Consider the following 16,713-nt stretch of genomic DNA (forward strand, 5'->3'; position numbering starts at 1 on the left):
CGGCAAAGTGATGTCTCTTGCTTTTTAATATGCTATCTAGGTTTGTCATAGCTTTCCTTCCAAGGAGCAAGCATCTTTTAATTTCATGGCTGCAGTCACTGTCTGCAGTAATTTTGGAGTGCAGGAAAATAAAATTTGTCACTGTTTCCACTTTTTCCCCTTATATTTGCCTTGAAGTGATGAGACTGGATGCCATGATCTTAGTTTTTTAAATGTTGAATTTTAAGCCAGCTTTTTCACTCTCTTCTTAAACCTTCATCAAGAGGCTCTTTAGTTCTTATTCACTTTCTGCTGTTAGAGTGATATCATCTGCATTTCTGAGGTTATTGATATTTCTCACAGCAGTCTTGATTCCAGCTTGTGATTCATCCAGCCCAGTGTTTCTCATTATGTACTCTGCATATAAGTTAAATAAAAAGGGTGACAATATACAGCCTTGCCATACTCTTTTTTCCCAATTTTGAACCAAGTTGTTGTTCCATGTCCAGCTCTAGTTGTTACTTCTTGATCCACATACAGGTTTCTCAGAAGACCAATAGGGTGGTCTGGTACTCCCATTTGAAGAATTTTATGTAGTTTGTTGTGATTCACACAGTCAAAGACTTTATAGTCAGTGAAGCAGAAGTAGATGTTTTTCTGGAACTCCTTGCTTTCTCCATGCTCCAAGGAATGTTGGCAATTTGATCTCTGGTTCCTCTGCCCCTTCAAAACCCAGCTGGTACATCTGAAATTTCTTGGTTCACATACTGCTGAAACTTAGCTTGAAGGATTTGGAGCATAAACTTTCTAGCATGTGAAATGAGTACAGTTCTATGGTAGTTTGGTATTGCAGTGAAAACTGACTTTTTCCAGTCCTTTGACCACTACTGAGTTTTCCAAGTTTGCTGACATATTGAGTGCAGTACTTTAACAGCATCATCTTTTAGGATTTGAAATAGCTTGGCTGGAATTCCATCACCTCCGCTAGGTTGGTTCTCAAGGGTGTCCAGCTCTCAGTGATTAATCATACTATCATGGTTATCTGGGTCATTGAGACCTTTTTTGTACAGTTCTTCTGTGTATTCTTGCCCCCTCATCTTAATCTCTTCTGCTTCTCTAAGTTCCTTACCATTTCTGTCCTTTATTTTGCCTATCCTTGCATGAAATGTTCCCTTGATATCCCCAGTTTTCTTGAAGAGGTCTCTAGTCTTTGCCATTCTATTGTTTTCCTCCGTTTCTTGGCATTGTTCTTTTTATAAGACCTTCTTCTTGATCCTTGCTATTGTCTGGAACCCTGCATTCATTTGGGCATATCTTTCTTTTTCTCCTTCATCTTTTGCTTCTCTTCTCTCCCCAGCTATTTGTAAAACCTCCTCAGACAGCTGCTTTACCTTCTTGCATCCTTTTCTTTGGGATGGTTTTGGTCACTGCCTCCTGTACAGTGTTACAAACCTCCTTCTGTAGTTCTTCAGGCACTCCATCAGATCTAATTCCTTGAATCTATTTGTTACCTCTGCTGTATAAGGGATTTGATTTAGGTCGTACCTAAATGGCCTAGTGTTTTTCCCTACTTTCTTCAATTTAAGCCTGAATTTTGCAATCAGGTGCTGATGGTTTGAGCCACGGTTATCTCCAGGTCTCTTGTTTTTGCTACTGTATAGATCTTCTCCATCTTTGGCTGCAAAGAACATAATCAGTCTGATTTTAGTATTGACGGTCTGATGATGTCCATGTGTAGAGTCATCTCTTAGGTTGTTGAAAAAGAGTGTTTGCTATAACCAGCGTTTTCTCTTGGCAAACCTCTGTTAGCCTTGCCCTACTTCATTTCGTACTCCAGGGCCAAACTTGCCTGTTATTCCAGGTTTCTCTTGACTTCCTACTTTTGCATTCCAGCCCCCTATGATGCAAAGGACATCTTTTTTTGGTGTTAGTTCTAAAAGGTGTTGTAGATATGGTTATTTAAATCACTGAAACAAATATAGAAAAGCCAGAAATCATTTCCAAATTCTTGTTTTTTCAGTTCCTTTTCAAGTAACATTTATAGAACAAAACAGTTTGATTTCAACATTGGGAAGAAAGTCACTGATTTTTTTTTCAAGTTTGCACTAGCCACTAGAACGTGCTATAATGATGGAAATGTTCAGTAACCTGCACTGTCTGATATGGTAGCCACAGCAGCACATGGTTGATGAGCAATGGAAATTGGGCTGGTGTGACAGAGGAACTAAATTTCATCTGTTCTTAAATATAATTAAAGTAGCCACATGCAGCTGTTGGCTCCTGTGTTGGACTGTGTGGCTTCAAAGGATTGATCAAAGAGTATTGAGCTACACTTTGTGGTGCTAATTTGGATGGCATCTTATCAATTTTCTTAGTAAACTTGAGAAACTTTAACATGGGCATTTTTAAAAAAAATTAGTCTCCAGGAAATGATACGCCTATTAAAGGCTCTATTGACTTTTGAGCTACTTTTAGTCCTCAGATCACCACAATTTTTATATTTTTTAAAATTAATTATTCTATTTGTTTGTTTCTGGCTGTGCTGAGTCTTCATTGCTGCATGGGCTTTTCTCTAGTTGCAGAGAGCAGTAACTATTCTTCATTGTTGTGCACAGGCTTCCCACTGCAGAGGCTTCTCTCCCTGTAGGACACAGGCTCTAAGGCACGTGGTCTTCAGTTTTTTCAGCACGTGGGCTCAGTAATTGAGGCTCTCAGGCTCTAAGAGCACAGTCTGAACAGTTGTAGCACAAGGGCTTAGTTGCTCTGCAGTGTGTGTGATCTTCCCAGACCAGGGATCGAACTTTTATGTCCTGCGTTGGTAGGTGGATTCTTTACACACTGAGCCACCAGGGAAGCCCTATCACAAGTTTTTAAAATGCTGATTCTCAATCTTTAAATTACAATTGTCCATTTCCTCCACTGGTATAGCTCTTCTTTGATCGTTTAGGTAATGTGATTTTTGACTTACATGTACTTGTACACGTACCCAATCCGTACATATAGGCACCTATATATAGCGTATATACATTTGTGAAGATCAGGTGAAGTGAGGGATGGGACTTGTTAAACTTGAGTGTTCCTTTAGCCTGAGCATTACTATGAATAGAGAAAATAAGCAAACAGAATTGTCTGCCAAGTTAATCTGGCTCCACCCCCTTGGGGAAGGAGAATATTCACGTTCGTCAAGTAAAACCAGAACCTATCAGGCCTTTTTCATGTTTCTGTGATTTCACAGAAAACTAATGTCTCTTCCTGAAATATTCTTTTTTCTCTTCACTGTGGGGTGACCCTTGCGAGAGAATTTTAAAGTTGCTTTTCTTCTCTGAAGCCTCTATCTGACCTTTTGTCCTCTTCTCCCCTTCCTAGCCACACCAACCAGTCACCCCTTTCTTTTTAGTGGAGTTGTGTGTATTTGTGGTCCTGGTCTTTGCTTTAGAAGAAATCAGTATCACAAAGATGATATTAACAAGAATGAAGGAAGTAATGATTGCAGCGGTTACTGTCTGTGGGGCATTTAGTAAAATGCTAAGCATTGACTAAACACTTTAAATACATTTTCATCTAACCCTTCTAAAGCATTGTAGAAAAGTTATGATTGGTCCAATTTTATAGATAAGACAACTTAACTCAAAGTAAGTTGTCCAAAGCCTACCACCTAGTGAGTGGTAGGGCCGGGTTTATTTGACTCCAGAGCTCATGGTTTTACTGACTAAGGGTTAATTAAGATGTAGAGAGAAAAAGAAAAACCTCTTATTCCCCAGAGTGTCATGGTGTGGTGGGAACAGCATTGTATGCCATGTGAAAGAGCTCTTGTTTTCATTTTTACCTTAGCCATTTTCATGGTGGCCTTCCGTGGGTCAAGTCTTTCTCTCCCTTCTGATTTCTAATTCCCTCCTCCTTCTAAAAAATACCTTAGTGATAGAAAATGCAACATCCTCCATATGTTAATTCTACATTATTATACTTCTTCCTCCCTTCTCAAAATACCAGATTGTACTATGTAAAGACTTTTTGAACAATGAGACACTTGCAGTTCATTAGTTTGGTTTGACAGACAGCCATCATCACACCTTTAGAGCATATGTTTCAAGGTGCAGCAGTTTGCTTTTATTTTTATTTCTGTCCTCATTCCTCAACTCTCACCAAGGTTGTTTATGTATTTGAAAAACTGTCATTTTTTTCTTCTGGCTTTGCTTCACCTGTTTTTAAATTTCACTTTAGTTTCCCCTTTTCACTTAGGGCTCCTACTTTTCACGTCTGTAATGTGTTTGCCCTTTAAAGTTACATGATACCATTTTGCTTGTTTAACAGTTGTTAAAATTGTTAATGCCAAATATTCCTCTGTTTTGATGGATGACAGAAGGATGTAAATGGAGTGTGGATGCTCGCTGACTATGTGCTGTGTCAGATGTCCCATATGTGCCATCTCGTGTTGTCAATACAGTAACAATGTGTGGCTGAGTAATAAGGTCATATTAGTATTTCCATTTCGTGGAAAAGAAGTGATATAACTTGGCTATGATGAAATATATATAGTAAGTAAGTGTAGACCTTGGGCTTGCATCAACATGTAGCTGAATAGAGGGGAGGGATGTGAATAAAAACACAGGATTCAGAAACATTTGTAGAGACTTCACTGGCAGTCCAGTGATTAAGACTGCTTTTCAGTGCAGGGAATGTGAGTTCAGTGGGCAGCTAAGATCCCACATGCTTTGTGGCCAAAATAACACATCATAAAACAGAAGCAATATTGTGACAAACTCAATAAAGACTTTAAAAAAATAGTCCACATAAAAAAGTCTTAAAAAATAAAAATGAAAGACAAAACAAACCCCAAAACATTTGTAAATATTTAAGTGTATCTAGTGTTTGTATTTTGTTACATTTTAAAGATTACTTTATATTCAGTATGCTGCTGTCATTCAGTTGCTCAGTGGAGTCCAACTCTTTGCAGCCTCATGGACTGCAGCACGCTGGGCTTCCCTGTCCTTCACTATCTCCTGAAGTTTGCTCAAATCCATGTCCATTGAGTCGTTGATGCCATCAAATCATCTCATCCTCTGTCGCCCCCTTCTCCTCGTGCCCTCAATCTTTCCCAGCATCAGTGTCTTTTCTAATGAGTTGGATCTTTGCATCAGGTGGCCAAAGTATTGGAGCTTCAACTTCAGCATCAGTCCTTCCAATGAATATCCAATAGAAAGCAAGTATTTTAAGTGTTCAGGTCACTGAGTTTTGATACTTACATCATGTTGTGTAACTGAAGCAAGATGTAGAACATTTGCACTGCCAAGAAAGTTCCCTTGACTCTACAGTGAAATCTTTGTCTCTTCCACTCAGCACTTGAACGTATCCACTGAGCTTTTTTTTTATTGAATATTATTTAGTCATGATATTTCCATTTTTCTTCTTTGTCTTTTTTTTTTTTTTTTTGAGATTTTCTTGGCTGAAGCTTTCTGGGTATATGTGTGTGTGTGTGTGTGTGTGTGTGTATGTGTGTGAGAGAGTCTGTGTATGAGAGAGACAGGTTTAATTACTCACTGAAGGATTTTTAACATGGTCCACTTTTAAATTTTTGTCAAATAATTCTGAGATCTGTCATCTTGGTATTGGCATCTATGGATTGATCATTCCTCATTCAGTTTGAGGTCCTCCTGCTTCTTGGTTATGTGTGATTTTTCTGTTCAACCAGAACTTGGACATTTTCATTTTATGTTATGAGACACTGAAGGGAAGTGTTAGTTGCTCAGTTGTGCCTGATTCTTTGTGACCCCATGGACTGTAGCCCACCAGGTTCCTCTGTCCATGGAATTCTCCAGGCAAGAATACTGGAGTGGGTAGCCATTCCCTTCTCCAGGGGCTCTTCCCAACCCAGGGATCAAACCCAGATCTGCATTACAGCAGATTCTTTACCATCTGAGCCACCAGGGAAGCCCATGAGACTGAATCTTTCTTACTTAAACCTTCTGTTTTAACTGCTTTTCTTTAACACCACTCTGGCCAAGTAGAGTTAGAAATTCAGGTTCCTCACTCTGCCTAAGTTGAATGCTGGGAGATGGGGCCTCTTTGCTGTTCATCACTGATGATAAACAGAGTGATGAAAGCCCAGGCTCACCACCTGGCTTGCTCTGACATCACCCCAGAAAGGACGGACTGCCTCCTTGTTGGGGGTGGAAGTGCAACCTTCACACTTCTCAGACGACATTGCAGGGGTGTGGAGGTAACCTTATTACCAACCGACAGAGATGAAGGTCTGGGCTCTTTACTTGGCCTTCTATGACCCACTGGAGATTTTTGAATACCTTATTATAGCCCCAGAGAAGGCAATGGCACCCCACTCCAGTACTCTTGCCTGGAAAATCCCATGGGTGGAGGAGCCTGGTAGGCTGCAGTCCATGGGGTTGCTAAGAGTTGGACACGACTGAGCGACTTCACTTTGACTTTTTACTTTCATGCATTGGAGAAGGAAATGGCAACCCACTCCAGTGTTCTTGCCTGGAGAATCCCAGGGACGGGGGAGCCTGGTGGGCTGCCATCTATGGGGTCACACGGAGTCGGACATGACTAAAGTGACTTAGCTTAGCTTAGCTTATTATAGCCCAGGGTAGGGTGGAAGTTGGGCTTCTCCTTTGCTGATATGAGTGGTTGACTTACATTTTTACTGTGATGTTAGAGGAGAGCAATTACTATCTAGAAGTTTCCATCTTGCTAGGCTGCCCTTGTCACGGTCCTTTGTCTACAGAGCACAGGCTCTTATTATCTTACTTTTTGTTGATGCCCTTTGGCACCTCCATGTTTCAGCTTCTTCAGCTCCAAGTCTGCAGTATATGAGGCAAAGAGAGAGCCTAGGAAACTCACCTTCATGTCTTTCCTTGAGATCCAAGGTCCCTAGATCATCTACCTCCTCTTGACCTTTCAAAGTCAGCCTTACATTTGCTTTGTATATAATGCTCAGGATTTTTGTTTTTCCTTAGTAGAGAAAATTGAGAAAAGTGTGTCTATTCTCTTTTCTCAGAAGCATCCAAGAGGTACTACTTTAAAATTTTTTGAGAAAAAAATATCATAGTAGATTACATGTAGTAAAGGAAAATACTGTTTTATGAAAACTTGGTTCAGTTCATGTACATAGATACAGCTGTTTGGGCACTAGTTCATGGCATGAAATCTGCTTCTTATAGTATCATGGATAAAAATGTTTTAGTCACCATTGTAGACTACCTGTTTTCTTATCAGTCTGATACCTGAGTCCTCTAAAGCTTCACAGAACTTCTTTGTATTCTTTGTATTCTCCTCATGAAATAACGGTTAATGTCTATGTTCCCTGGAGGTTGTTCAAAGCCTCCCCCCACTGTCCTGATGGTGAAATGTGTAAGTTAAGCATTATCTGAATTTCTGCTGTGTTTAGTCCAGATATCATGGGTAGGAAGGGTGAATACTTGCTGTGGTTGCCACACTTAAGTAGTCTTGGGGAAATGAGATTCTCTTAATCTGTTTTACAAAGAGGACGTCGTCTCTGTGGACACATTGAGTCAGAGTGAGTGTTCTTCACGTGGCTCAGAGGAGACAGCGTCCCCACACAGCTACACATGGCTGAATACCTGGCTGGGACCGACATTCACCCAGGTTCCGCTGTGGCAGCCACAAGGCAGTTGTCAAGGTTACCATCTACCATAGGGCAGACTCCTGAGGCCAGTACCGTGTGTTTTGGGCATCGGCTGTTCACAGTCCTCGCTGGTTTCCCCTCCTCCTCATCAGCAGAGTGCCTTCTTCCTCTCCAGCCTCCTCTTGTTCAGAGGAAGGGGTCCATCTGTTACTGGTCCCTTCCAGGCTGGCTAGGAATGGACATGCCCTCTTCTAATGCCTCTGAGTTACCCATTTAGAAGTTTATGTTTTACTTTGTTCTTTTTGATGGTGAGCAAAGGATTTCAGACTGTATCTAAAACATGTTAAGTTTTGGCATATGTTTGCAGAACCACACTGGGCTGACCAAGGAGAGGTTTGGAAATCCTATTCTGTTTCCTCATAGTTTGACCCAAATGATAAAATCGAACATGATTTAGTTTATCTAAATTGCCTGGGAGTAGGGGAGTGCAGAATAAGTCAGAGGTGAGTTCCCCAAAGATCATGAGTTTTTGGCACTTTTTGATGATAAAGTGAAAGACCCTGGGGTCTCCAGAACATGGTTCTACTCTACCCTAGAACAGGGCTCACTCAGCAGACTTATTTTTGTAAAGGGCCAGCTGGCAGATGTTTTAGTCTTTGCAGGCCATATGATCTCTGGTGACTTCCCTGTGGCTCAGACAGTAAAAAATCCACCTGCAATGCAGGAGACCCAGGTTCAATTCCTGGGTCAGGAAGATCCCCTGGAGAAGGGAATGACATCCCACCCCAGTATTCTTGCTGGAAAATCCCAGAGACAGAGGAACCTGGCAGGCTACAGTCCATGGGGTTGCAAAGAATCGGACAACTGAGCGACTAAGCGTGCATGCCTGGTCTTTGTCACCACTACTCACTTTTGCCATGGTAGCACAAAAGTAGTCATAGATAATGTATAAATAATTAAGGATGGCTGTGTTTCAGTAAAACTTTATGAACACTGACATTTGAATTCCATATATTCTTTTCAGATCCCAAAATACTCCTTTAGGTTTTTTTTTTTTCCCCCAACCTTTAAAAAATGTAAAAGTTATTCTTGGATCACAAGGCATATGAAAACAGGTGGCAGACTGAATTTGGCCCACGGGCTGAAATTTGCTGACCCCTGCCCTAGGAGATGTCCACTGGACAGGTTCCTTTGCCCAAATAGCCGCTGTGCTCTGTATCCACTGCTGCTGCTGCTAAGTCGCTTCAGTCGTGTCCGACTCTGTGTGATCCCATAGATGGCAGCCCACCAGGCTCCCCCGTCCCTGGGATTCTCAAGGCAAGAACACTGGAGTGGGTTGCCATTTCCTTCTCCAACGCATGAAAGTGGAAAGTGAAAGGGAAGTCGCTCAGTCGTGTCTGACTCTTAGCGATCCCATGGACTGCAGCCCACCAGGCTCCTCCGTCCATGGGAGTTTCCAGACAAGAGTACTGGAGTAGGTTGCCAGTGCCTTCTCCACTGTATCCACTAGCTTAACCCAAACTTCTATTCCTGAGACATTTCTGGTACATCACTATATTCTCATGTTAAAACGTTAGTGACCTGACACCCATGAACACATTCATTCATACAGAAGTTCTTATGAATATTGTGGATACCAGAGTCCTGCATTTGAGTAAGAGTTTTGCCTCAGGTCTCCACAGTGGAAGTCCTGGATTGATCTACTTCTGATGATAATTTTCTTCATAACAACATGAACAGTGTATTCTTAATGTACACCTTCCTTGCTAAGGTGTTGTTATACTTATGCAGCTTTCTAGGTCAATGGGAGTTATGCAACCCAAACTGGAATATTTTGCTAGGATTTCAGTGTTCTTTTTTTTTTTCTCTTGAAGGAAGAGCTAAGCAACCATATGTAACTAGTTAAAATGGAATCATGTGTCAGTTTGGAATGGATCATCTGATAGTTAGAGGATACTTGATTCAAAGTCACTTAACAAGAAGGGATTATTTCTTTGTCAGAGCACCAAGTCCAGAGGGAGGCAATATGAAAATGAAATAGTTGAGTAGCCCTATGGTGGCAGAGCCAATGTGGCCACTAGCCTCTTGACTTTCACTTATGTTTGGAGCCCTGTTGTCACAGAAGCTCTGTAGCAGCTCTAGAGAACACATCAGCATTCAAGACAGAGGGAGGGAAAGAAGGATGGTATCCACATTCTCTTTTGTAGTTCCAGGACTGTCTCTTTACCCATCAAATGTCTGCTTAGGTCCTGTAGGCAGGAATCTGTCAGCAGCCACTTGTAGCTGCAAGGGAGGATGGGAAATTGAGTTTTGACTTTAAGCCATGTTGTGGGAGGTGGCCACGGAGGAGAGCACTGGGAATGTTTAGCCAACTGGAAGTGTCTGCTACAGAGAGCAAGCAGCCTTTTGTAATGCCTGGGTGACTTCTAGAGAGTAGAGTTCTGCTGAGTTTGAATCCAAAATATAATGCACGGGGCACTTCCCTTAATTAAACAGGTGCTTGGAGAGTGTCTGGTATATGTTTATTATATATGAGAGGTATGAAACAAGGGCCATGTCCTCCAAGAACTTTAGCTAATAGCAAGAAATAGACATGAAATTGTGAACAGTCTTTCTCAATTTTAATAGCTAAGGCTGAGGATTGGAGTATATTAATATTTGTGTCATAAGGTCATGTGTTCATTTAGCAACATTTATGAGGTGCCAAAGATGTCAACTGTTTAGTTTGCAGGTATGCAGATGAATAATGCAGTTTCTGTTCTGCAGAAAGCAGTCAAGTAAAACAGCAGTTTTGGGAGCTCTAGGGTTCTGTGATTTACCATAGCTTGAATTATCCAATTATGTTGGAAGAACTTTTATTTGCTCTTTTTTGTTGTTTTTTTGTTTTTAAAGTTTTTTTTTAATGGGATTATAGTTGCTTTACAATGTTCTACTATACAGTGAAGTGAATCAGCTATGCTGCTGCTGCTAAGTTGCGTCGGTCGTGTCTGACTCTGTGCAACCCCATAGACGGCAGCCCACCAGCTCCCCCGTCCCTGGGATTCTCCAGGCAAGAACACTGGAGTGGGTTGCCATTGCCTCTCCAATGCATGAAAGTGAAAAGCGAAAGTGAAGCCTCTCAGTCGTGTCCGACTCCTAGCGACCCCATGGACTGCAGCCTACCAGGCTCTTCCATCCATGGGATTTTCCAGGCAAGAGTACTGGAGTGGGGTGCCATTGCCTTCTTGGACCTCTCACCCCGCCATCCCACCCATCTAGATCATCACAGAGCACCAAGCTGAGCTCCCTGTGGTCTATAGCAGTTTCTCACCAGCTAGCTGTTTTACACATGATAGTATATACATGTCAATCCCAATCTTCCTTTGAAAAATAAAGATGTAAACTACTCAACAGAAGGGAATGACAGTCAGTAGGGTTGGATCAGTATCTTTTCCATCATACCTCTGCTTATTCTGTAAACATCTTATTGAATCAATCTTATTAGGGTAACTGTACAGTAGTAGTCAGGTGGCTGAGCACTGGGTTTGTAAAACTCAATAAGCAGTCCCTTGCTTCATGGGGCTTCTAGTTATAGGGTAAGCAGACATGTTAATAAACACTTGGAATGCATGGTGTATATTCGCACAAGATCTAATAAGAAAAAGATGTACTGTCAACATTGCTTAGAAAGATATTAATGGATGCACAGTCAATTAAGGCTTCACAGGGAAAAGCAGAAAGAGCATTTACTATTTCCATGCAAATAAGGAAACGGAAGAGTATATTATGGGAAAAGTTCAATTCTGGCAAAGCAGAGAAGCATAAGACATCTCGAGAGTTCCAAGCAGCATCTACGAGTTGGTATAAACGTAGGTGCGGGAGCCAGAGCAGCACCATTGACGGTGTTTGCACAGCATCTCTCTTCTCAGTGATGCTGGAAATAAAGGACCATTCAACTTGAATGAGTTGTAAGGAGACAAGGGAGAGTGTGGCATGGGTGGGGATTAAAAGGACTGGGCAGCTGTGTGACTTCTTGACAAATAGATCCACTTGTTCTTACAAATGAGTGTCATGAGGCCAGCACGTCCCTCGGCTCCTCTTGAATCATCTCAAGATGAAATGAAGCCTGGCATTTAGGCAGAGTTTGTTACTGTGACCGAAGTCCCATCGGAATGGGATCCCTCAGAGGTCAGGATCAGGCTGGCCCAGGCTCACTTCCATCGAGTGAAGCATGTCTTCTGCTGGTCAGGCTGGGGTCCTTTCTGGAGACCGTGCCCTTTTCAGGAACATTTGAAAGAAACTGGATATCATTGAGCTACCGTGACTATTTTATTTTTGAAAAAAAAAAGAAATATACCTGAAAATCAAAGGGAGATGATTGAAAGAAGACTAAAAATATTTTTGGAACTTTCTGCTTTGGGAGGCAGTAGGGAGGTGAAAGTGGACATAGTAATTTTGGTTTTAAAATTTTATTGCAGAATATGACAGAATTGGTTACCATAGAAACGGTAAAAATTGGTTACCATTTTTGAGTGTGTGAGTCAGTGGCATTAGATATGTTTATATTGTTGTGCAACCATCACCACTGTCTATCTCCAGAACTTTCTCATCAACCCAAACTGAAATTTCATACTAAGCAATAAATCCCATTCCCCTCTCCTCCAGCCTCTGGTAACCACTGTTCCACTTTGTCTCTCTGAATGAAATAGAATCACCCAATACTTGTCCTTTTGTGACTGGCTTCTTTCACTGCACATAATGTCTTCAGGGTTCACCCTTGTTGTAGCATGTATCAGAATTTCATTCCTTTTTAAGACTGAATAATATTCTGTGGCATGTATATATCACATTATGTTTGTCCATTCATCCATCAGTGGACACCTGGGTTCTTTCCACCTTTTGGCTATTATGAATAATGCTGCTCTAAACACGGATAGACAAATACCTGTTCAAATCCCTACTTTGGTTGGGATTGCTGGATCAAATAGTATTTTGTATTTTAATTTTTTTTTTGAAGAATCATCATACAGTGTTCCACACAAACGGTCCCATTTTACGTTACCACCAGCAACACTCAAGGGTTTCCATTTCTGAGGGAGTGGATTTTTGCATGTGAAAAAGATGATGCCTTCAAATTGGCATTTCAAAACAATGCTAAAACATGGGTATTTGCATGAAGAATTTTCTCTAGCTTTTTAAAGATTTTTTCTTTTTTGGGTATGGACCATTTTTAAAGTCTTTATTGAATTTGATACAATATTGCTTCTGTTTTATGTTTTGGGTTTTTGGCCTCAAGGCATGTGGGATTTTTATCTCCCCCACCAGAGATCAAACTCACAGCCCCTGCATTGGAAGGCAAAACCTTAACCACTGGACTGCCAGAGAAGTCCTTTCTCTAGCTTTTTAAAAGAGCAACATCTGTAAAAATCTGGTCTTTAACTCATTTTAAGAGCTCACTGTTAGCAACTTTAACATTAAAGCCGCAGTGGCAGCACTTCAGGTAAAGACTGCAAGCAGCCTGCAGTATCAATACAATAACTAAAAATCCACAAGACTGTGAGATTAGGGAGATCCGGCAAACAGTAAGATCTCCAAGCTGACCTGTGAGCTACTGAGCCCATTAAACTGAGTAAATAACTTTAGTGAAAACAAGAAAGGGTTGTAATGAGGACAGAAAAGAGAAAGCAAATGGGGGCACCTATTACATGATGAACAAAGAGATGGAGGTCACGGCATATAAGAGGCCATTTGAAAGTGGCTTGATTTGTAAATATTAGGGACATCAAATTTCAGGGAAAAGAAAACGAAGCCTGTCAGGAACAGTTTTAAATAAGTATACCCAAGCACAGAAACATAAATTGGCTACTGGATTTGTAAGTGAGGAGGGAACAGTTATGAAGGATTAAAACTGTGTATGAAGAAGGCAACATGCATAGAAAGTCAAAATGCCATATCCCACCTCAGGTCTATAGAGATCTTACATTCTGTACACTCAGTATTTACTAGCAGAGAAGAGAGGTATTTTGATGTAAGGCATGTTTGTGTAAAGATAGAAGATTGCTGGTTCATTCAGCAGCTGAACAGATGTTTCTCCGGAGCCTGTTACGTGCCAGATTCTGGACTGGGCAGTGAAGATGGAGCTGGCAGTTGTCAGCAATGAGACAGATCAATTAGACAGACAACCCCAGACAGGGAGGAGATGAAGCCCAGGATTCCAGAGCTCACAGAAGACTCTGTGAAGACGTTGGAACGGACATGTCGGCTGAGTAGGAGTTCACGCCCCCAAAGAAGGAAGTGGGATTTGGGTGGAGTTGAACCTCTTTCTAGGAGGAGGGACCAACATGAGCAGGAGTGAGGGAAGTAGGAGAGTCTGAGTGGGGAGGGGATAGCAGAGGAAGACAGGAGATACTGGAAGCTCCCAGCAGCTCAGTGATATTCCTCAGGATGTGAGTTTCAAGGCAGGAAACAGCTGGGAATCATGCTTGAGTATGAACAAAGACACACATTTTTTTTTTTTCTTTTCTCATTAATGTCTAAATCCCCCATCTCCCTACACAAGCTCACCTCTTTTTAATAATCACAGTTTTAGTATATTTAATTGAAAATTCACTGTAAGTAGGCTGATCTTTGGAGATGGAGAAGCTGATTGTTATTAACAGTAATTAGCTTCATGCTCTCATAGGTTGCGTTCTTTTTATTCCACTGCCTGAACTGGGTATTGTGCTTGGTTCTCCAGCATCCATTCTGCCTCTGCCTGTTGAGTAACCGAGATGTGGTTTGGGGACTTGACCTTAGGTGGTTTAAGGGTAATCCTACCTCCACCACCAGTGTTTTAGTTCACTATTGGATGTATGTGATTCACTTTGGACCAATGAGAAAAATCCAAGTTTGGAGGAGGATTGAGGGAGGAAACCTATGGTCAACCGAGCTGTCTCTATTGCTAGATGTGAACTAGAAGCTTGTAGCTGTAGTGCCATGTGGGGACCCAGGCGTAAGGTGATGTTATGGATGGTAGAATGGAGAAGTGAAAAGGGTCTTGATGGCCCTATTGAACTGGGAAATCAGCTAACACAGAACTTTTCCCATTACTGGGCTTCCTCTCCTGAAAGTTAATGATTTTCTTCACTGGTTAATCTATTTTGGGTTTGTTCATCTGAAACTTGAAATCATCTGCAACCTAAATGATACATGATCTTTGTGACCTTCAGCAGACACTGTACGACTTTTTATGACTATAACCCTTTAAGCCTCATTTCCCTTGTCTGTGAAATGAATATAATTATGTATCAGGGTTTTTCATGAAGATTATTTGAGATCCATCACAAAACCTGAGGGAAGAGGCATGAACTAATACATGAGTGCTTACAATGCACCGTGAAATAGGCTGGTCCATGTTTTAGGAACTTAAAAGACTAGAAAAGAATTTCTGATAATTTTTTAGATAAAATGGTATAAATAGGGCTTCCCTGGTGGCTCAGTGGTAAAGAAGCCGCCTGCCAGTGCAGGAGACACAGGTTCAATCCCTGATCCTGGAAGATCCCACATACTGCAGAGCAACTAAGCCCATGAGCCACAGCTATTGAGCCTGTGCTCTAGAGCCCAGGAGCGGCAACTACTGAGCATGTGTGCCATAGCTGCTGAAGCCTGCATGCCCCAGAGCCCGTGCTCCACAACAAGAGAAGCCTCTGCAATGAGAAGCCCGTGTGCCGCAACTGGAGAGTAGCCCCCACTCACCACAGCTGGAGAAAAGCAACAAAGACCCAGGACAGCCAAACAAAGAAATAAAATTATAAAGTGGTATAAATAAGGTCACATGCATACAGACCACTGTACAGTGAGTTTTTTAAGATTCGTATGATGTTTGTTGAATACTTGTCTTTCCAGGCATAAGATCCAATGTGGGGAGGGAGAGATAGGGAGAATGAGGGAGGGGATTAAGGAAAGGCGTGTCTGAAGAGTTGGTATTTAAGCCAAAACCTTACTGATGAGTAGCAGTTAGCTGAAGAATGGGGAAGAACAGTTCAGACAAAGAAACATTATATGCAAAGTCGAGAAGGCATGGGGTGTTCAAGGAAGAGACAAGGAAGTGGGTGGTACAGGTGGAGTGGACAAGGGATACTGTAGTGGGTGAGGAAATTGGAGAGGTAGAATGAAACAGATAATGTCATAGCCTTGTTGCCCACATTAAAGACTTTTGAATGCTCTGGGGGTACAATGAAGCCATTAGAAAGTTAGTTTGTGTGTGTGTGTTTTTTTTAAACCTTTTTATATACACAAAAGTAGAAGGAGTAGTGAAATAAATCCCCATGAATCTATCAGTTAGCTTCAAGAATTATCAATGCATGGCCAATATCATCTATCTCCTTCTCTTGTCCCCTCTACATTTTCTATACAGTGGATCTTTGATTATTTTAAATAAAGCAGTGTGTACATGTCAACCCTAAACTCCCTAACTATCCCTCCCCACCCAGGTAAACATAAGTTTGTTCTCTAAGTCATTAAGTCTCTGTTTTGTAGCAGAAGAGTCTTGTGAATTGACCTGTGCATTTTTTAATGAGATTGTGGGTATCCAGGGAGGAGGAGCAGTTGGGGTGGTCAGTCTAGGTGACACAGGTGGGTAGCGTGGACCAGAGTGATGGCAGTGGAGATGGAGTGAGGTAGGTGGATGGGAGCAACATTTTGAGTGCAGCACTTACTGGCCCTGGTAAAAGATGAAAGTGATGTACTGACTTACAGGGAGAGTAGTATCAAGGAGGACTCTTTAGCTTCTCTGTAGTGACTGGAGAAGGTGAATATTTGGGGGTAGAAAAATCAAGGTTCAATGTGAACATGTTAAATGTGAGATCTCTGATACACTGACATTGGGATGTTGAGTGACAGTCTTACTTATGTCTGAAGCTAGTAAGAGAGGTATTTCTGGGCTGTAAGCTACAGGGCCATTGCTGGTTCAGTGGTAGAATTCTCATCTCCCATGTGGGAGACCCGGGTTCAGTTCCCAGCACATGCATCATGCTCACCTTCGTTTTATATGTAAAAGAGATGACCAGTGCAAGTTTGATGCATGAAGCAGGGCACTCAAAACTCGTGCTCTGGGACAACCCAGAGGGATACGGTGGGGAGGGTGGTGGGAGGAGGGTACAGGATGAGGGGGACAC

The 16,713-nt window shown here is 41.7% G+C and overlaps 1 protein-coding gene across 5 annotated transcripts in view; it reads left to right on the forward strand.

Moving 5' to 3' along the window:
* Positions 1-16,713, forward strand: part of SAMD12 (sterile alpha motif domain containing 12) — a 448,963-nt gene that overhangs the window by 29,239 nt on the left and 403,011 nt on the right. The gene's annotated exons all lie outside the window — the stretch shown is intronic.

Source organism: Bos indicus x Bos taurus, chromosome 14 (genome assembly GCF_003369695.1).
Source record: "Bos indicus x Bos taurus breed Angus x Brahman F1 hybrid chromosome 14, Bos_hybrid_MaternalHap_v2.0, whole genome shotgun sequence".
Taxonomy (NCBI): Eukaryota; Metazoa; Chordata; class Mammalia; order Artiodactyla; family Bovidae; genus Bos; species Bos indicus x Bos taurus.